At 49.9% G+C, this 16,547-nt stretch overlaps 1 protein-coding gene across 1 annotated transcript in view; it reads left to right on the top strand.

Moving 5' to 3' along the window:
• The first annotated feature begins 3,782 nt into the window (after window positions 1-3,782).
• ITGB1 (integrin subunit beta 1) overlaps window positions 3,783-16,547 on the top strand; it is a 52,111-nt gene continuing 39,346 nt past the window's right edge. Inside the window, exon 1 of the mRNA XM_062211219.1 lies at window positions 3,783-3,858. The gene's annotated coding sequence lies outside the window, so the exon portion shown is untranslated. The remainder of the gene's footprint in view (window positions 3,859-16,547) is intronic.

Raw genomic sequence — 16,547 nt, forward strand, 5'->3', positions numbered from 1 at the left:
AGCTGCCTCTCAGGGTCTACACTGGCAGGAAGCTGGAGTCAGGAGACATAGCCAGGTACGGAATCCAGGTACTTTGAGGTGAGTACCAGTGTCTTAACAACTAGGTCAAACACATGCCCCCAGGGTGAACTTTAGATATAAGTTGAAGGCATTTACATTGGAAATCTGAAATAAAAACCTATTTTTGAAGTTTGTGATACCTTGCAAAAGAAACACAAACAGCCTCTTTGTGTTGTGTGATTTCATTACTTTTTCTCTTCTACCTTCTTTAGGTGAAGTAACATGAAGTGAAAATCTTGTTACAACAAAATATTTGCAAGTGTCACCTGATGATTTAAAGACTGTTGGGCAGGACGAATTGGCATGCAAGTCAGAATTCCAGCTCAACACCAAAGACGTTTAAGGCACTACTGCCACAGGGACTGGTCCTTTCCCGTGGTGCTTTGGGGTTAAGATCCCAGTCAATCAGAAAGCTGCGGCTAGATGTGTATAGATGCCTCCTGGATCCCATTCACAGGCTCAGGGCAGGAATCTGCCTGGATAACATGGGCTGGGTGCCTTCAGGGTAGGGGAGTCAGCATGCGAATCTTCGCATCTTCGCTGGGGAGACCCATCCGTCTCAAACTGCTCGTAAGGCTAGGTGGCAGGGACGCATCGTCCTCAACGTGCTCACACGTAGCCGGAGAGGAAGGAGATGCTGTTGTGTAGTCCTCAGCCGTAACTGGTGGGCAGCACCGTCATTTCCGCTGCCCGTGACCCTGTTCCTAAAAATAGCCCGTGCTATTCAGCGGGTCACATCTGGTAGATTCCTTCACTCCTATTTGGGAAAGGCACATTCCCTCCCACAGCTGCAGAAGCTCAGAGTTTGAAGAGAGCTGCCTAACAGCGCTCTTCCCCTCAGGCTGTGAAAAATACCCAGCGTCTGAGGGCTGCCAGGAAAGCCACACCCCGAGAGGCGCTCTCTGGCCTGCAGGAAGACCGGGAACGCTATATATGGAAGACAGGAAGCAGAGCTGTTGAGGCAGCCTTACTCATACCTGCCCCGTGTTCACTCCCCAGAAAAGGACAGCCTCTGCCAGGATGCAAAGCAGGCCAGAGTGCTATGCCCTTTGCCACCTCACTTTCAAATAACCAGGAGAATGGACCATACTAACCACAGCCTCAGGCAAGGCCAGCCACGGGGAGCTAACCCGCTGCACACACCCTAGGGCAGGGGCTGTGTGTAGCCGGCTCCACTTTTCCTGGTTCTTCCGACAATGGTACCAGAACACTGAGGAGTGTTCACTGAGGTCCCCAAGCCAGAATGTTGCAAAACAAACTTCCAGTTTTTCTCTGCATTATATGACTGTGTGCACATTATTTATATATTTGCAGACAGAAAAAGGAGGAACTGGAAGGGCTGTCTCACCCCTTCTTGTTTTTCACCAAAATGTCAGGGATTCCCAGGGCTGCTTTTGCATCAACGCGTAGAGGCTCACATTTGAAAGGAAGGGTGTTTGAGTTTCCTGGAAAAGGAATGGACTATCACGATCCAGAGCCCAACTCCTCTATCCCCATCCTCTCATCCTTAATAGCGGATCACAGTGTAAGTATCTGGAGGTGACACAAGGAAAACACACCCAGGTCACTCTGTGCCAAGTTCAAGGAAAGGTATCTGACGCCTCACCTGGCCGCTGTCAGCTTTCTCCGGAGGCCACACTGGCCGCTGTCAGCTTTCTCCGGAGGCCACAGCAGACATCGACAACGGGATTTAAAACCTCAGTCCCATGGATCAGCCAGGCTGCACTTGCATCACACAGGGCTGGATGAGTCTGCACTCACCTTCCGCTGTTTCCTTCACCATCACCAGTGTCACGCTTTACCTGTTAACCTGGTGCATGCGCAGGTGTCCCTCGGAATCTCCTTAGAATTTCTAAAATCACTCTTGTTTTGTGATTTGTGATCTTATTTTGTGATTTGTGATCTGGGGACCACTGCCTACATGCCCTAAGTGCCTGGTTCCAGTCTCAGCTCTGTTTCTGCTTCTAGCTTTCTACTAATGAGCACTGGGGCTGGGGTGGGGGGGAGGAGGGGCAGCAGGTGACAGCTCACGTAGCTGGGTCCCTGCCACCCACATGAGAGGCCCAGATAGAGTTCCCGACTCCTGGCTTCTGCCTGCTATAGCTCTGGTTGCTGTAGCATTTGAGGATGGAAGATCATTACCTGTTTCTGTCTCAATGTCTTTCAGTAAATGAAACAGATAAAAAATGTAAAAAATGATCTGGTATAGATGATGTCAGTCTGTGGCCAACCCCAGGAAAATCTGGTCTTGTGTCTCCTTAGTGTCTCTCTCACCCTTTCACTCTCACAGATGCAGGCATTCATCCCGGGTCTCAGGGGTTCTTTTTTTTTTTTTTTTTTTTTTTAAAGATTTATTTATTTATTTGAATAGCAGAGTTACAGAGAGGCAGAAGCAGGGAGAGAGGTGGGAGAGAGAGAGAGAAAGAGAGAGAGAAAGACACACACACACACATACACATACATACATATATCTTCCATCTGCTGGTTCACTCCCCCCATGGCTGCAACAGCTGGAGCTGGGCAGATCTGAAGCCAGGAGCCAGGAGCTTCCTCCAGGTCTCCCATGTGGGTGCAGGGGCCCAAGGACTTGGGCCACCTTCTACTGCTTTCCCAGGCCATAGCAGAGAGCTGGATTGGAGGTGCAGCAGTGGGGACTCGAACCGGTGGCCACATGGGATGCCAGCACTGCAGGTGGGGGCTTTACCTGCTACATCACAGGAGTTCTCAACCATCAGAAGGCAGAGGGCCCTCACTCCCAGCAGGTATCCCGCAATCATGTGGTAAAAGACAACCTGTGGGACCCAAGGTCGGTACCAGTGTTGGAGGAAAGGCAAATGCGCCAAGGCAGCATGGTGCCTCTCACTGAGGCAAGCCTTCTTCTAAGACAAACTGAGACAGAGATCAGATAGCCCCTAGTGGGTGAGCAACTCTGAGAGCAGCAGGTGACCGAAGGAACTTCTGAAGCGCAAGTACTAGCAGGGTCGGGAACCGCAGGAAGGGTCAGGAGGAAGGTCTACCACCGGGCAGCCACTACCCGGGAGCCAGGGTGGCGAAGCCCGCACCGGTGCTGAGTTCAAGACGTGACCCGCGCCGCGGCTCGCAGGCTTCCTTGGCAGCAGGGGCGGCCCCTGCCCTCCCCCTGGCGTCTGTGTGAGCTGCTTCTCTGCAGAACACCCCGCTTTCCCTTCTCTCTACCCCACGCGGCTCAGCCTGGGCCCACAGGAGCAGTAACTTAGCCGGCGTTACCCAAATTCCAGCCCCGCTCTGTGTGCCGGCTCAGAGCCCGACCCAGGGAAGCCCGCCCGCTCCGGGAAGGAACCCTGGGGCCTGGCGAATCCCGCGGGGCCTCTCGCCACCTTCGGGGCCGCGGGGTCATCAACGCCAGTCCCCAGCGGTCGCCGTGCGCGGGACCACGCAGCTCGCGGGTCAGAGAGCTCCGGGGACCCTGTGCAACCCCCCAGGCGGGTCACTCCTCCACCGGCCCAGAGGCCGCCCCAGCAGACCACGGCGCGGGGAACCGCACGCGCGGGACACGGGGCCGCGCCCCGCGCCGCCAGCCCCCGCCGGCCGAGCCCTTTGTCCGGGCGCCTCCCGGGGCGCGGCCGCCAGGAATGCGCTTCCGGGCGCGGGCGGGGCCGCGGAGGGGCTTCCGGCGGGGGGCGGCGCGGGGCCCCGAGACCCCGCCCGGCGGCCCCGAGGAGGAGGAGCCGCCGCCGCCGCCCGCCGCGCCCGGGAGCCGGGGAGGCCGCGCCGAGCCCGGGATCGCCGAGCAGCAGGCCCGGACGCCGCGCGGGCAAGGTGAGGCCTGCGGCGCGGCCCGTCCTCGCGGGCCTTCCCGGCCGGCGTCCCCTGGGCCGGGCCGGCCGTTTCCGGCAGCGCTGGGTCAGCGCCGCGCCCGGGCGAGCGAGGCCTGCGGGGTCCGCGTTCAGGGCCCGGCCGGCCGCTCGTCCTGCGGCGGCTGGACTCGGCCCCGGGCGTCCGGGAGGAGTCCGGTTCTCTGCCCCTGGGGGCGGGGAGCCGGGAGGAGTTGGGGGCCGGGACCCGTCGCCCTCGGGAGTCGGGAGGAGTCGGGGGGCCGCTGTCGGACCCCGGGAGCGGCGTGGAGCCCCTGGGAGCCGGGAGGAGTCGCAGGGGCCCGGGGTCCCGGGAGCGGGAGGAGCCGCCGGGGGTGCGCGGGGTGCGGGGCGGAGGCCGCGGGCGCCAGGACCCCCGCGTGGGCGCTCGGCGAGGGCCGGGCCGCTCCGCCGCGGACGCCAGGACCACCGCCTGGGCGCTCGGCGAGGGCCGGGCTGCTCCGCCGCGGACGCCAGGACCCCCGCCTGGGCGCTCGGCCAGGGCCGGGCCGCTCCGCCGCGGGCGCCAGGACCCCCGCCTGGGCGCTCGGCCAGGGCTGGGCCGCTCCGCCGTGGGCGCTCGGCGAGGGCCGGGCCGCTCCGCCGTGGACGCGAGGACCCCCGCCTGGGCGCTCGGCGAGGGCCGGGCCGCTCCGCCGCGGACGCCAGGACCCCCGCGTGGGCGCTCGGCCAGGGCCGGGCCGCTCCGCCGCGGACGCCAGGACCCCCGCGTGGGCGCTCGGCCAGGGCTGGGCCGCTCCGCCGTGGGCGCTCGGCGAGGGCCGGGCCGCTCCGCCGCGGACGCGAGGACCCCCGCCTGGGCGCTCGGCGAGGGCCGGGCCGCTCCGCCGCGGACGCCAGGACCCCCGCGTGGGCGCTCGGCCAGGGCCGGGCCGCTCCGCCGCGGACGCCAGGACCCCCGCGTGGGCGCTCGGCCAGGGCCGGGCCGCTGCGCCGCGCGCCGGCGCTTGTGCCGCCTGGGAGCGCGCGCGTGGGTCACCCGGTGCTGGGTCTTGATCTCGAGTCGCGACCGCGGCTCCACGCTGCTGGTTCCTCTGTGAAGTGGAACAAGGGCGCCCGCGCTAATACGGTCACGGATCCTGGGTATCTCGCCCTGTTCTGCGGCGGGGCGGGGAGCCGTGGGTCCTGTTGTCACCCCAGGGTCCGTGGACCTCCGTCCTGAGCCCGTGGCCGCCGGGACGCTGACCTGAGCGCTTGCCGGCTGCTGAGCCCTCCTGGGCGGCCAGGTCTCACATCTCAGTGCGGTTGGCTACGTGGATGTCTCTGGGTCTGCAGTCCACATAGATATTTAGGACATAGAATTCTAGCTGGTCGGTTATTTTTTGTTGTTTGGTGGTTTTCTTAAACTGTACGATTAAGGAGGTTACCCTTTCTATATTTATGACTCCAAATATAATGCTCATATTTTTAAGTAGTTTTGCTTTTAATATATGAATGGTTTGGGATGGTAAGTGATAAATAGGAAAGAAATGAAGCATTGATGTTTTGATATACCCATTTGGGATGAAAGCTATTTTACTTCGCCAAAAATTGAGTATAAACGGGGTAGATGTTATTAGAATGCTAGTTTAAAAGATAGGGAATGTGGCTAATACCTTGCTGTGTAGACAGAGCAAATAAACTCCTAGCCTAGTTTGACTTCACAGACCTACAATTTTAAGTGTTTGTGATGTGGACTTTCTTTTGTTTAAGAATGTAAAGTTGTATTTCAAGGTTATTTTCTAATCTCAAAGAATAACTACTTTGTATATATGCTACCAAAACGAGCAACAAGGTATAACCACGTTGAAAAGTCCTCAGCTTGAGTAATTTTAACACTCAGGCTTTCTAGTGTAGTTTGAGTCCGCCACAGGTCACCATCATTGGATGGAAATGCCTGCTTGGTGTGAATTCCTAACTGCAGGAGTTGCACGCACCGGGGACCTTTTGTCTTCATGAAAAGCTATCCGTTTCGTGTCCTGCACGTTTTCATAAGAATTCCTGTCACTTGTGATTGACTTGTTATTTGGCTTCTCCCAGGAGGGGAGAGTTGTGCAGTACTGGAAGCAAGTGCTTCATCTCAGTGTGCTGGTTTGCTCTTCACGGCTGCAGTGAGGGGTGAGACACTTCTGAGTGGTGGTACACACTGCAGAGATCTTTGGAGTGCTGAGCTTAGATTTCTGAAATTGCAACAAGCTGCATTCACTTGAGAGGATTAGAGAGGACTGTGGCTAATCTGCGTGGAGGGTTAGGAATCCAGAGGGTCTGTGTCAAAAAGCAGGTGTTGCCACGCCAGCAGTGTTCTCGTTGTGTGTTCTGAGGGTTCTGTTTGTGCTTGGGAGGATGAGTATGGAAGAGCGTGGTAGTCTCCTGCGTCCCAGGGATCCCGAGGTCATAGCTATATTTACGTGGAAAGCTGCAAAAACACAACAAAAAACCCACCTAAGTCCATGAAACTCAGAACTTCTGCAGTTTTATAAGGGTTCAATGGATAGGTGAAAAAAAGGGTCTTTTTGAGGAGATGTGTGCAAAAGGAGCCCAACTGTGTTTTGTGAATTTTTCATTGTTTTGGAAATTGCTATTTATAAGACTTTTACCAAGTGAGGTTTTATTTATAAGATAATACCACGTGGGATTTTAGAGGTCAGCTTTAAACTTTATTTTTGGTTTGTGGCTTTACAAGACAAGGTTAACTGTACTAGCAGTATGCCTCAGTATGTGCAGATCACCTCATGAAGTGTGTGTGTGTGTGTGTGTGTGTGAAAGAGAGAGAGAGAGAAAAGAAACTGTTTCAGATACATAGCTACAAAGTGTGTATATGCACACAATTCTATATTAAAGGGCCAGTCTCATTCTACAGAGTCTCAAAAGTGTGGGTTTCTGGCCTTCAAGAATGTGTAAAATTATTCATTGGGGTGTAGAAAGACTCATTTACGCTTATTATTATTATTATTATTATTGGAAGTATCTTTGAATCTCATTACCTTAAACATTTTTATTGTGATTTATAGTATTATATTGCTATAAAAGTATATTTTCACTTATAAATGTGCATATATTTGGGGTACATATTTGCCCCCAATGTTGTTAGTGACAAAAATGAGCAAACATTGGGGCTGGCACTGTGCCATGGTGGGTAAGGCTGCCGCCTGCAGTGCTGGCATCCCATGTAGGTGCCGATTTGAGTCCCAGCTGCTCCAGTTCTGATCCAGCTCTCTGCTATGGCCTGGGAAAGCAGTAGAAGATGGCCCAAGTCCTTGGGCCCCTGCACCCATGTGGGAGACCTGGAAGAGGCTCCTGGCTTCAGATTGGCCCAGCTCTGGCCCTTGCAGCCATTGGGGAATGAGCCAGCAGATGGAAGATGTCTCTCTTTACCTCTGCCTCTCTGTAACTTTGCTTTTCAAATAAATAAATAATTTTTTTAATTGAGCAAGCAGAAGATTTTGAAGATCTCTGGTATAATAGGGATGATTTGGCTGGCGACACACGTGCTGTGGTTAGGAGAGGGACTTGGTGTCTGAGATCGGTCGTTTACCAGAGTAGACAGTCTGCGCAGGAGGGGAGCTGGCTGGCTGAAGAGGGGATGGGTTCTCTGTGCATGATGGACGTGGTAGAGAAGCCTAGAGTGCAGCTGGTGTGCAGGTTGGGAGATTTTGCTTTGGGAATCCTTAGACTGTAAGTGCTGGTTGAAGCTCTGGGCTGCAGAGGAAGGCACCAGAGAGTGCACCTCGGGAATGCTTGCCCAGGCGTGGATGGGAGAGGAGAGATGGAGAAAAGCCTGTTCCTTCCTCCACTTCTTCTCCGGGCTTCTGATTCCTTTGAGTGCCATTCCATTGAGTGAGTGAGGCACTTGTGGGGTTTTCCAGTAACCGCACACTTGAGGTAAAAACAAAAAGACGTGATGACATTCATGTCCCTCTGCCGTGGCATTGCTGGCATGTTATGAGAAAGGAACTTTGGGAGGAGAGAGACTGGGTTTCTTTGTGACCTTTGTCAAAATGCGCAGCCTTCCAAGGCTTTGCTTTCCCTGTCTGCACTTCAACACAGTCTTTCTGGCTGCTTGAAGGGCAGCTCCGCCAGCTCGGTTTGGCCTGGCTCTTGTAGGTTTGTGCAGAGTGAAACAATGGATGGAAGATCTTGCACTTCAGTCCATTTTTCTCTTTATCCCACGAGCTGCCCATTTTTCCATGTCACCCCCGGGGGGGCAGGGACTGTGCGTGTTATCCTCAAGGAGTACCTGCCAGAGCGGGCCAGCCACCCCAGCCCTTCTTCCGGATGTCGCCCAGCCACACCTTGCTCTTTAGTCTGCAGTGTGGTGTGTCCAGGCACCTGACAGGCTGTGCTGAGGGGGTGTGAGTCAGGAAGTTGGCCTGGTGGTTGATGTTGCGTGTATTATGTGTCTACTTGCGACAAATTGTGTTTACTTTAAAAAACAACAAATGCCAAAGAGTGTTTTACAGTGTACTGTGCCAGCAGTATTCCATAATAGGTTTTTTTGAAAGTTTATTTTTATTTATTCGAAATGTAGCGTGACAAAAGAGATCGATCGATCAAGATCTTCCATCCATTGTTTCACTCCGCATAAACCTACCAGAGCCAGGCCAAACCGAGGAGCCAGTAATTCCATCTGGGTCTCCCTCCCGCTGGGGTGATGACAGGGACCCAAGTACTTGGCCATCAACTGCTGTATTAGCAGGAAGCTTGGTAAACCAGACTTGAACCCAGACACTCTGATAAAGGATGTGGATGTCCCAAGTGGTGGCTTAACCAGCGATGTCTCAACAGCTGCCCCCATCCTGATAGCCTTTGGAGAGAGGCTCAGCCTTGGCCGGAGTGGTTTGGGCTGACTGTGGAGGAGATGGCGATGAGCTTGGAACGGTTATGAGCAGACAAGGAAGAAGATGGGGCATCTGTCCACAGGCCCAGCCGAATGCTGGACACGTTAGCTGATCACTTGGTTACCCATGAAGTTATATGTGTGTGTGTGTGTGAATATATTACATGAAGGCCTGAACTCTTGCGTCCAGCTCTACTCTGTTTGGCCACAGACATGAATACGGTAACTTGATGGAAACCAGCTCTGTTATGGGCATCACTGGAAGTTTGTCGCTGGCCATCCCAGGCCCTGTCAGGGACGTGCCCTGGACCACAAAGTAGTTCTTTTTGTTGTGGTTGAAGAGATGAAGAACCAGTGAGAGCTGAAAAGAGTCAGAAAAGTAGAAGAAAAGTTAACTTTCTCTTTTGTCTAGGAATTATTTTCATCGTGAAAAGGTTCACATGCAACATCAGGTGTGTGCCATTTGGCTACAGAAGTCCTTTCAGTATATGTTTATTGAATATGTAATAGTTAATTTTCTTACTGAGGCAATTAGGCAGAATAGTTTACTACTTTTCCCTGTACATCCAGTGTAGTTACAGTTTATGTATGATCGCGCTTGTGTTGCTGTTTCTGTGCCTCTTAAAGGAGTAGTGGTACAGTCGTATCTGATTGCTGGGGAAGAGGCTGCAGTTTGAGCAAGCACATTTAGTGTTACAGTGTTCTACAGGGCATTTTAAAAAGTTCATGGAAATGCATACTATGTAAAAACTACACATGGATTTCAAAATCTTTTGCCAAAATAAATTTAGATTTTAATTCCATTTTTCCACAGCCTTTTAAGTACCCTTGTATTAGGAAAATGTAATAAAATTATAATTAATAGGGAATAAGATTTACGCTTATTAAAGAAGTATGAGAGATTGAGCAATATTTATTCAGTTTACTTAGGTTTTTATTTTAGAAGCCCATGACTAGTGAATAATTTGATGAGAGAAAAAGAAATTCAATAATCAAATAAATTATAAGTTGAAGATCACTAAAGATGTTTGTTGGGACCTCCTGCGAGTGGGAGGAGCCGGGTGCCCACTGGCTGGGGTAGCTTTGTTTCACAAAACAAGACAACTGTTTCGAGTCCATTCTTCTGCAGTTTTGAGTTTATTGTGTGTTCCCTCTGTTGTTAGAATTTAATGCTCAATTTTTTTTTCCTGTTCTTAAACAAGGCTGTCCTTTTCGGTTGTCTGCTTTTCGGGTTGTGTTGATTGGCTTGCGTTCTGGGTGGCTTTTCTTGTCTGATCTTCCTCTTGTGCTGATTGTGTGTATTCTGTAGAGGATTCTGACCTAGATTTCCTTTCCTGGTTCGTTCTACTTCCCCTCTTTCTGTGGCCTGTTTGATCCCTGTGTGTTGAGGATTCCCAGATTCCTTGAAGAGCATAATGAGCTCATGCCGATTTTCTCCTCTTGCCTGAGAAGATTGCTCCCTCACTCCCCCTTTCTGTCTTGGAGAAGTTTTCCCACCTCGACCCGCTGCGGGGTAGTGTTCCCAGCCTTTGCTTCTCCCCTCTGCCCACGGTGCTTGTCTCTTGGGCATCTTGGTAGTCGCCCTGGCAGCTGTCCAGTGGTGTCCTTGTCCCCGTGGACCAGGTGATAGAGGTAATGGAGCTTTCCTGGTGTCATTCCCTGGAGAAGGTGGGTGGGGTCCCAGTGACCAAGTGTCTGCTCCTGTTGTGAGCTGCTGTCAGGTTGCCGATGGTTTTCTGAGCGACCAGACCTTCAGGCCAGTGGTAGCACCAACGTGCGTGAAGAGGTGTCAGTGCCGCTCAGCTCGTCTGCCTGGTTGAGAGCAGGTTTCCAGCTCAGACAGCTGTTGTGTTTGTCCACAAGAGGTGGTGGGGGAAGGGCCTCAGTGAAGTAGGACTCTCGCAGTGCTGGCCTTGGATTACTTAGCCTCCTGTCTGTTCTTCCCTCTCATTCATTCATTCATTCATTCACTCACTGCAGTTCCTGTTCCATCCGTCCTGTAAATTTTGTTAATCATTAATCCTTTCATGTTATCTGGAGTTAGCGCCACACCTCTTCCTGCCGGACAGAAGGGACCTTTTACTTTTCCTAAAAGGGCAAGGGTGCTCTTGCCAGGGATGACGTCATCCTCACCGCTCACCCTCAGATGGTGCAGAGCTCGGTGAGATGTCTCAGTTTCTCAGCTCTTCCCATCTTACTCTATTTGTGGAAGTGGAAAGAGCCACATGCTGATTGCTGGAGTCATCGGTCTGACTGTTCTGGAGTACAGTCATTTTTTTTTAACCCACTTTTAAAATTTTTGTTAATATAAAGGGAACAGATTTCATGTACTTGATCGGTACAGTTCTAAGAACATAACCGTATTTCCCTCCCTTCCCCCTTCAGTCCTCCTCCTTCCTTTTTTTTTTCCTTTAATTTTTATAAAGACAATTTCTTTTTTAAATGCTAAGTACCTTTTATTAATACCTTTTTCTATCTAAAATTCAAGACTCAATTTTTTGTGATTTTTTTTTTATTATATAGAGTGAACAAATTCCATGTATTTCATATGTACAGATTTAGGAGTATAGTGATACTTCCCACCCTACCCTCCCTCCTCCTTCATTTCTTATTCTTTTAATTTTTTTTTTGACAGGCAGAGTTAGTGAGAGAGAGAGAGACAGAGAGAGGTCTTCTTCCGTTGGTTCGCCCCCCAAATGGCTGCTAGGGCTGGCGTGCTACGCCGATCCAAAGCCAGGAGCCGGGTGCTTCATCCTGGTCTCTCATGCTGGTGCAGAGCCCAAGCACTTGGTCCATCCTCCACTGCCTTCCTGGGCCACAGCAGAGAGCTGGACTGGAAGAGGAGCAACTGGGACATAATCCGGTGCCCCAACCGGGACTAGAACCCTGGGTGCTGGTGCCGCAGGTGGAGGATTAATCTATTGAGCTACGGCGCCAGCCTCTTTTAATTTTTACAGTGACATTCTTTCAGTTTATTTTACAATCATAAGCTTAACCCTCCAGTAAGTAAAGAATTCAACAAATAGTAAGAAAAAAACACTGTCCCTTAACAGTAGAGACAAGAGCTGTAAACAATAGTCAGTTCTCAAAATGTCAGTTTTGTACATATACATTATTTTTTTTGGACTCTATTGGTTACTACAGATCAGGGATAACATGGTATTTGTCTTTTTGGGGACTGGCTTATTTCACTATATTTATAATGGTTTCCAGTTGCATCCATTTTGTCTCAAAAGACAGGATTTCCTTCTTTTTTTATGGCTGGTAGTTGTATGCAAATACACCATATTCTCACTCATCAGTTGATGCACATCTGGGTTGATTTTGTATCTTACCTATTGTGAATTGAGCTGCAATAAACATGGGGGTACAGATCACTCTTTCATATGCTGATTTCATTTCCTTTGGGCAAATTTCCAGAAGTGGGATGACTGGGTCATATGGTAGAGATCTATTTTCAGGTTTCTGAGGTATCTCCATACTGTCTTCCACAATGGCTTGTACTAGTTTGCATTCCCACCAACAGTGGATTGGAGAACTTTTTCCCCTATATCCTTGCCAGCATTTATTGGTTTTTGATTTCTGTATGATAGTTGTTCTAACTGGGGTGATGTGAAACTTCACTGTGATTTCTGAGTTACATTTCCCTGATGGCTAGTGATTCTGAGCATTTTTTATGTGTCTTTTGGCCATTTGAATTTCATCCTTTGAAAAATACCTGTTCATGTCCTTTTCCCATTTATTAACTGGATTATTGTGATGTTGAGTTTCTTGAGCTCTTTATAGATTTTTTTTCTTAATTTATTTGAAAGGCAGAGTTAGAGTGAGAGATGGAGAGGTGGAGAGAGATATTTTATTTGCTGGTTCACTCCCCAAATGGCCACAACTCCCAGAGCTGGAAGCTAGTAGCCAGGAGCTTCTTCTGGGTCTTCCACGTAGGAAGTGGGGGCCCAAGCACTTGGGCCATTCTCTGCTGCCCTCCCAGTACATTAGTAGGGAACTAGGTTCAAGTGGAGCTGCTGGGACTTGAACTGGCGCACGTATGGGATGCCTGCCCTACAGGTAGTGTGACTACTGGCTGTGCCGCAGCCCTGGAACCAGAATCTGGGTATTAATCCTTTATCAGCTGCATAGTTTGCAAACATTTTCTCCCATTCTGTCGGTTGCCTCTTTACTTTGTTAAGTGTTTCCTTTGTAGTGCAGGAGCTTCTTGGTGTGATTCCATTTGTGTATTTTTGCTTTGGTTGCCTGTGCTTCTGGGGTCTTTTTCAAGAAGTCTTTGCCTGTGCCAGTGTCTTGCAGTTTCCTCACTGTTCTCCTCTTGTAATTTGATGGTGTCAGGTTGTAGCAAAGACGTGATTTCAGGCCCCTCAGGCTTAATTCATCAGTCACCATATTAGTCAACAGGGAAAAGGTAGGAAGACCATCATGCTTAGAGAAGTAAGGCAGTGCCCAGGAGACAAATATCACAGGTGTTCTCTGATACATGATAGTTAATATAGGATACCAAAAAATGCATAGGAATGAAATGGGCATCTTGTGGTATGATTGTTGTATTTAACCCTTGTTTATACTTACGTGGAACTGCAAGCTTCCTACTTTTTAGACTGATTTTTATTTATTAAAACCTGTGACTGTACTCTAGAGATACAGAATGGATAGGCTATCCACTTCATGAGACAGGGTGTATTAGGAGTTTGGCTCCTGTGGGTGTGGCAGCCGAGAAGGTCATCTGCTGGTTAGCTCCGTGCGTCCACGTGCAGGGCCAGCACCAGGGATGCTGAGGATGTGAGTCTCAGGTGGAGGCTGAAAGTCTGAGTGTCCTTGGAGGGGTCCCGGCGCTTACAGCCAGATTTGCGGTCCCCTTCAGTCTCACCAGATGCCTGGCCCTTGCTGCCCACCCGTGTGGAAGCCAGGTCGTCCCAGCCCACGCAGTCAGACTCGCTTGCTAATCTCGTCTGAAAGCATGCCCATAGACTCATTCACAGTCATGCTTTCCTGGGTTTCAAGGTATTCCTTAGTCCAGTCAGGTGGACACTGTGAAGTTGACTGTCCCACAAAGTAGTGATAGTGTGGTTGGCCATTAAGATCCAGCTTGAGAAGCCTGCATCTCAGATCTGAGTATCTGGGTTCAAGTCCCAGCTCTGCTTCTGATTCCAGTTTCCTGCTAATGTGCACCCCAGGACGCAGCAGCTCAGCACTCAAGTATCTGGGCCACTGCCACCCACACGGGAGACCTGGATGGAGTTCTTGGTTCCTGGCCTCAGCCTGGCAAAGCCCTGCCCGTTGAAGGCACTTGGGGGAGTGAATCAGTGGGTTGGAAGATTCTCTTTCTCCCTCTCTCTTTCTCTCTCTCTGCCTTTCAAATGAAATGAAAATAAATAATTAAAAAATGATGGTGGAACAGACTTGGGATATATCCAACTTTGCTGCATTTTTTTGAGAAATTTCTATCACATCTTTTTCCACCATTAAGCCAAAAATATTATGAAACAGAAAAGGGAGTATTGGAATGGTGAGAATGTCTAACTTGTCTTATTAGAAACCTAAGTATATTCAAAGCATGGGCTTTTGAGTCTGACCTGGGTTCGTATCCCAGCACTGTCACTTAAATGTTACCTGGTAGGTGTCCAATAAATATTTATTGACTGGAGTTTAATTGTATTGAATAAATACAAATAAATACAACCCCTTGTATAAGGGTTGTGTAGGAAGAAATCTTGTGGATTACTTCTTGTGTTTTTTCTCTTTAGTTGCTTAATAGCATCCTGATCTGAAAATCCAAAGTCCAAACTGCTGCTGAAACTGAAAGCCTTTGAGGGCTGATGTGATGCCTTTTTTTTTTTTTTTAAGATTTATTTATTTGAAAGGCAGAGTTACAGAGGTGAAAGAGAGAGAGAGAGAGAGAGAGAGATCTTCCACCTGCTGGTTTGCTTCCCAGATGGTCACAATGGCCAGAGCTGGGCCATGCTGAAGCCAGGAGCGTCTTCTGGGTTTCCCACATGGGTGTAGGGCCCAAGGACTTGGGCCATCTTGTACTGCTTTCCCAGGCCGTAGCCGAGAGCTGGATCGGAAGTGGAGCAGCCAGGACTTTGAACCGGTACCCATATGGGATGCCAGCGCTGCACACTGCAGCTTAACCCGCTGCATCACCGTTCTGGCCCAGTGGAAGATTATATACCTGACCTCAGGGGATGGGTTTACAGTCAGACTGCAGGTGCACTAACAATACTGCATAACATCACCTTCAGGCTGTTAAGACATGCAGATTTCATGTTTAGACGTGGGTCCCATCTCTAATGTACCCACTGTGGGTATGGGGGTTTCAAGAGTTAATGGGGCTGGCGCCGCGCTCACTAGGCTAATCCTCCGCCTTGCGGCGCCAGCATACCGGGTTCTAGTCCCGGTCGGGGCACCGGATTCTGTCCCGGTTGCCCCTCTTCGAGGCCAGCTCTCTGCTGTGGCCCAGGAGTGCAGTGGAGGATGGCCCAAGTGCTTGGGCCCTGCACCCCATGGGAGACCAGGAGAAGCACCTGGCTCCTGGCTTCGGATCAGCGCAGTGCGCCGGCCACAGCGGCCATTGGAGGGTGAACCAACGGCAAAGGAAGACCTTTCTCTCTGTCTCTCTCTCACTGTCTACTCTGCCTGTCAAAAACAAAAACAAGCAAACAAAAAAAATTAATGGAAGATGTGAATTACCTTTTATCCCCCCTCCCCCCCATATATGCAGTCTTCAAAATCCCCAAACATCTCAAATCCAAACTCTGGTCCATGTGTTTCAAATGAAGGACAGTTAATTGTACATGCAGAGTTTCTGCATTGTGTCTACACCTGTAAAAGAAGAGGCCAAGTGAGGGATCTGAGTTTGTATTTAAACGCTTGACCAGGATATAAACCGTCCTTAACCTTGGTGAGTAAAAATGAGTGTACAGTGAAGATTAAAACAGTTATGCACAGTTTCCTGACAGTGGAAACATTGCAGACAGTTGATGCTATTAGCCATTAAAATGAGATTGGTTGTGGGAGGTGCTTAAGACTGTGTTCAAGGAATGAGTTATGACCCCATAGATAAAATTGAACACGGTAAAAAATGACCTCAGAGTGAAATGCTCTGGTACGAATGAGACACAAATCCTGTGTCTGTGTTTGTGAAATAACAAAATTAAAATAGCTGTTGTTGGCCAGCAGCCAACTTGAGATATAAACTCGTCGAGCATTACAAGCCCTTTGCATTTCTGTGCTCTGAGTCAGTTCTAACACAATGTTCTCTCTTTTAAAATAGTGATTAAGCAAGCCTTCAAAAACTCACAGTTCATGACATCCACCATCAGGCCGTGGCCTCTGGGTTCATTCCCACCTGTGCAGGTTACTTAGGTGGTTTGGTTTCCTAAATAATTACTCTTGGGCCTCAGAGGGTGACTGTGAAGAGGTGGATGCTGTCATTATTGAACTCAGTATTGTCTTTATTACTGTCATTTGAAGGTGTTGAAATAAAAGTCCAATATTGTAAGTTGTAAATGGAATAACTCTTATCATCAGTTACCCTGACCACCAGACTTCAGTGTGGTACTGCCTCTTGAGTGTGCCTGGTGAATACAGACGCTGAGGGATTGTGGCTTTTACTATTCAAAATACAAATTGTTTAGAATCTAATTGTTAGAAAGTACAGTGAATATAATAATCCTATGTAGATGTAGAACTAAAAACGGTACTAAAAACAGTACTGCAAAGTTTGATACTGACTATGTCAGGGTCAGAATGAGTATCTGAGTGGGTTAATGATGTGGATCTATTTTTGTAGTTGTGTTATTTCTAAC

This window comes from Lepus europaeus, chromosome 14 (assembly GCF_033115175.1).
Source record: "Lepus europaeus isolate LE1 chromosome 14, mLepTim1.pri, whole genome shotgun sequence".
NCBI classification, from domain to species: domain Eukaryota; kingdom Metazoa; phylum Chordata; class Mammalia; order Lagomorpha; family Leporidae; genus Lepus; species Lepus europaeus.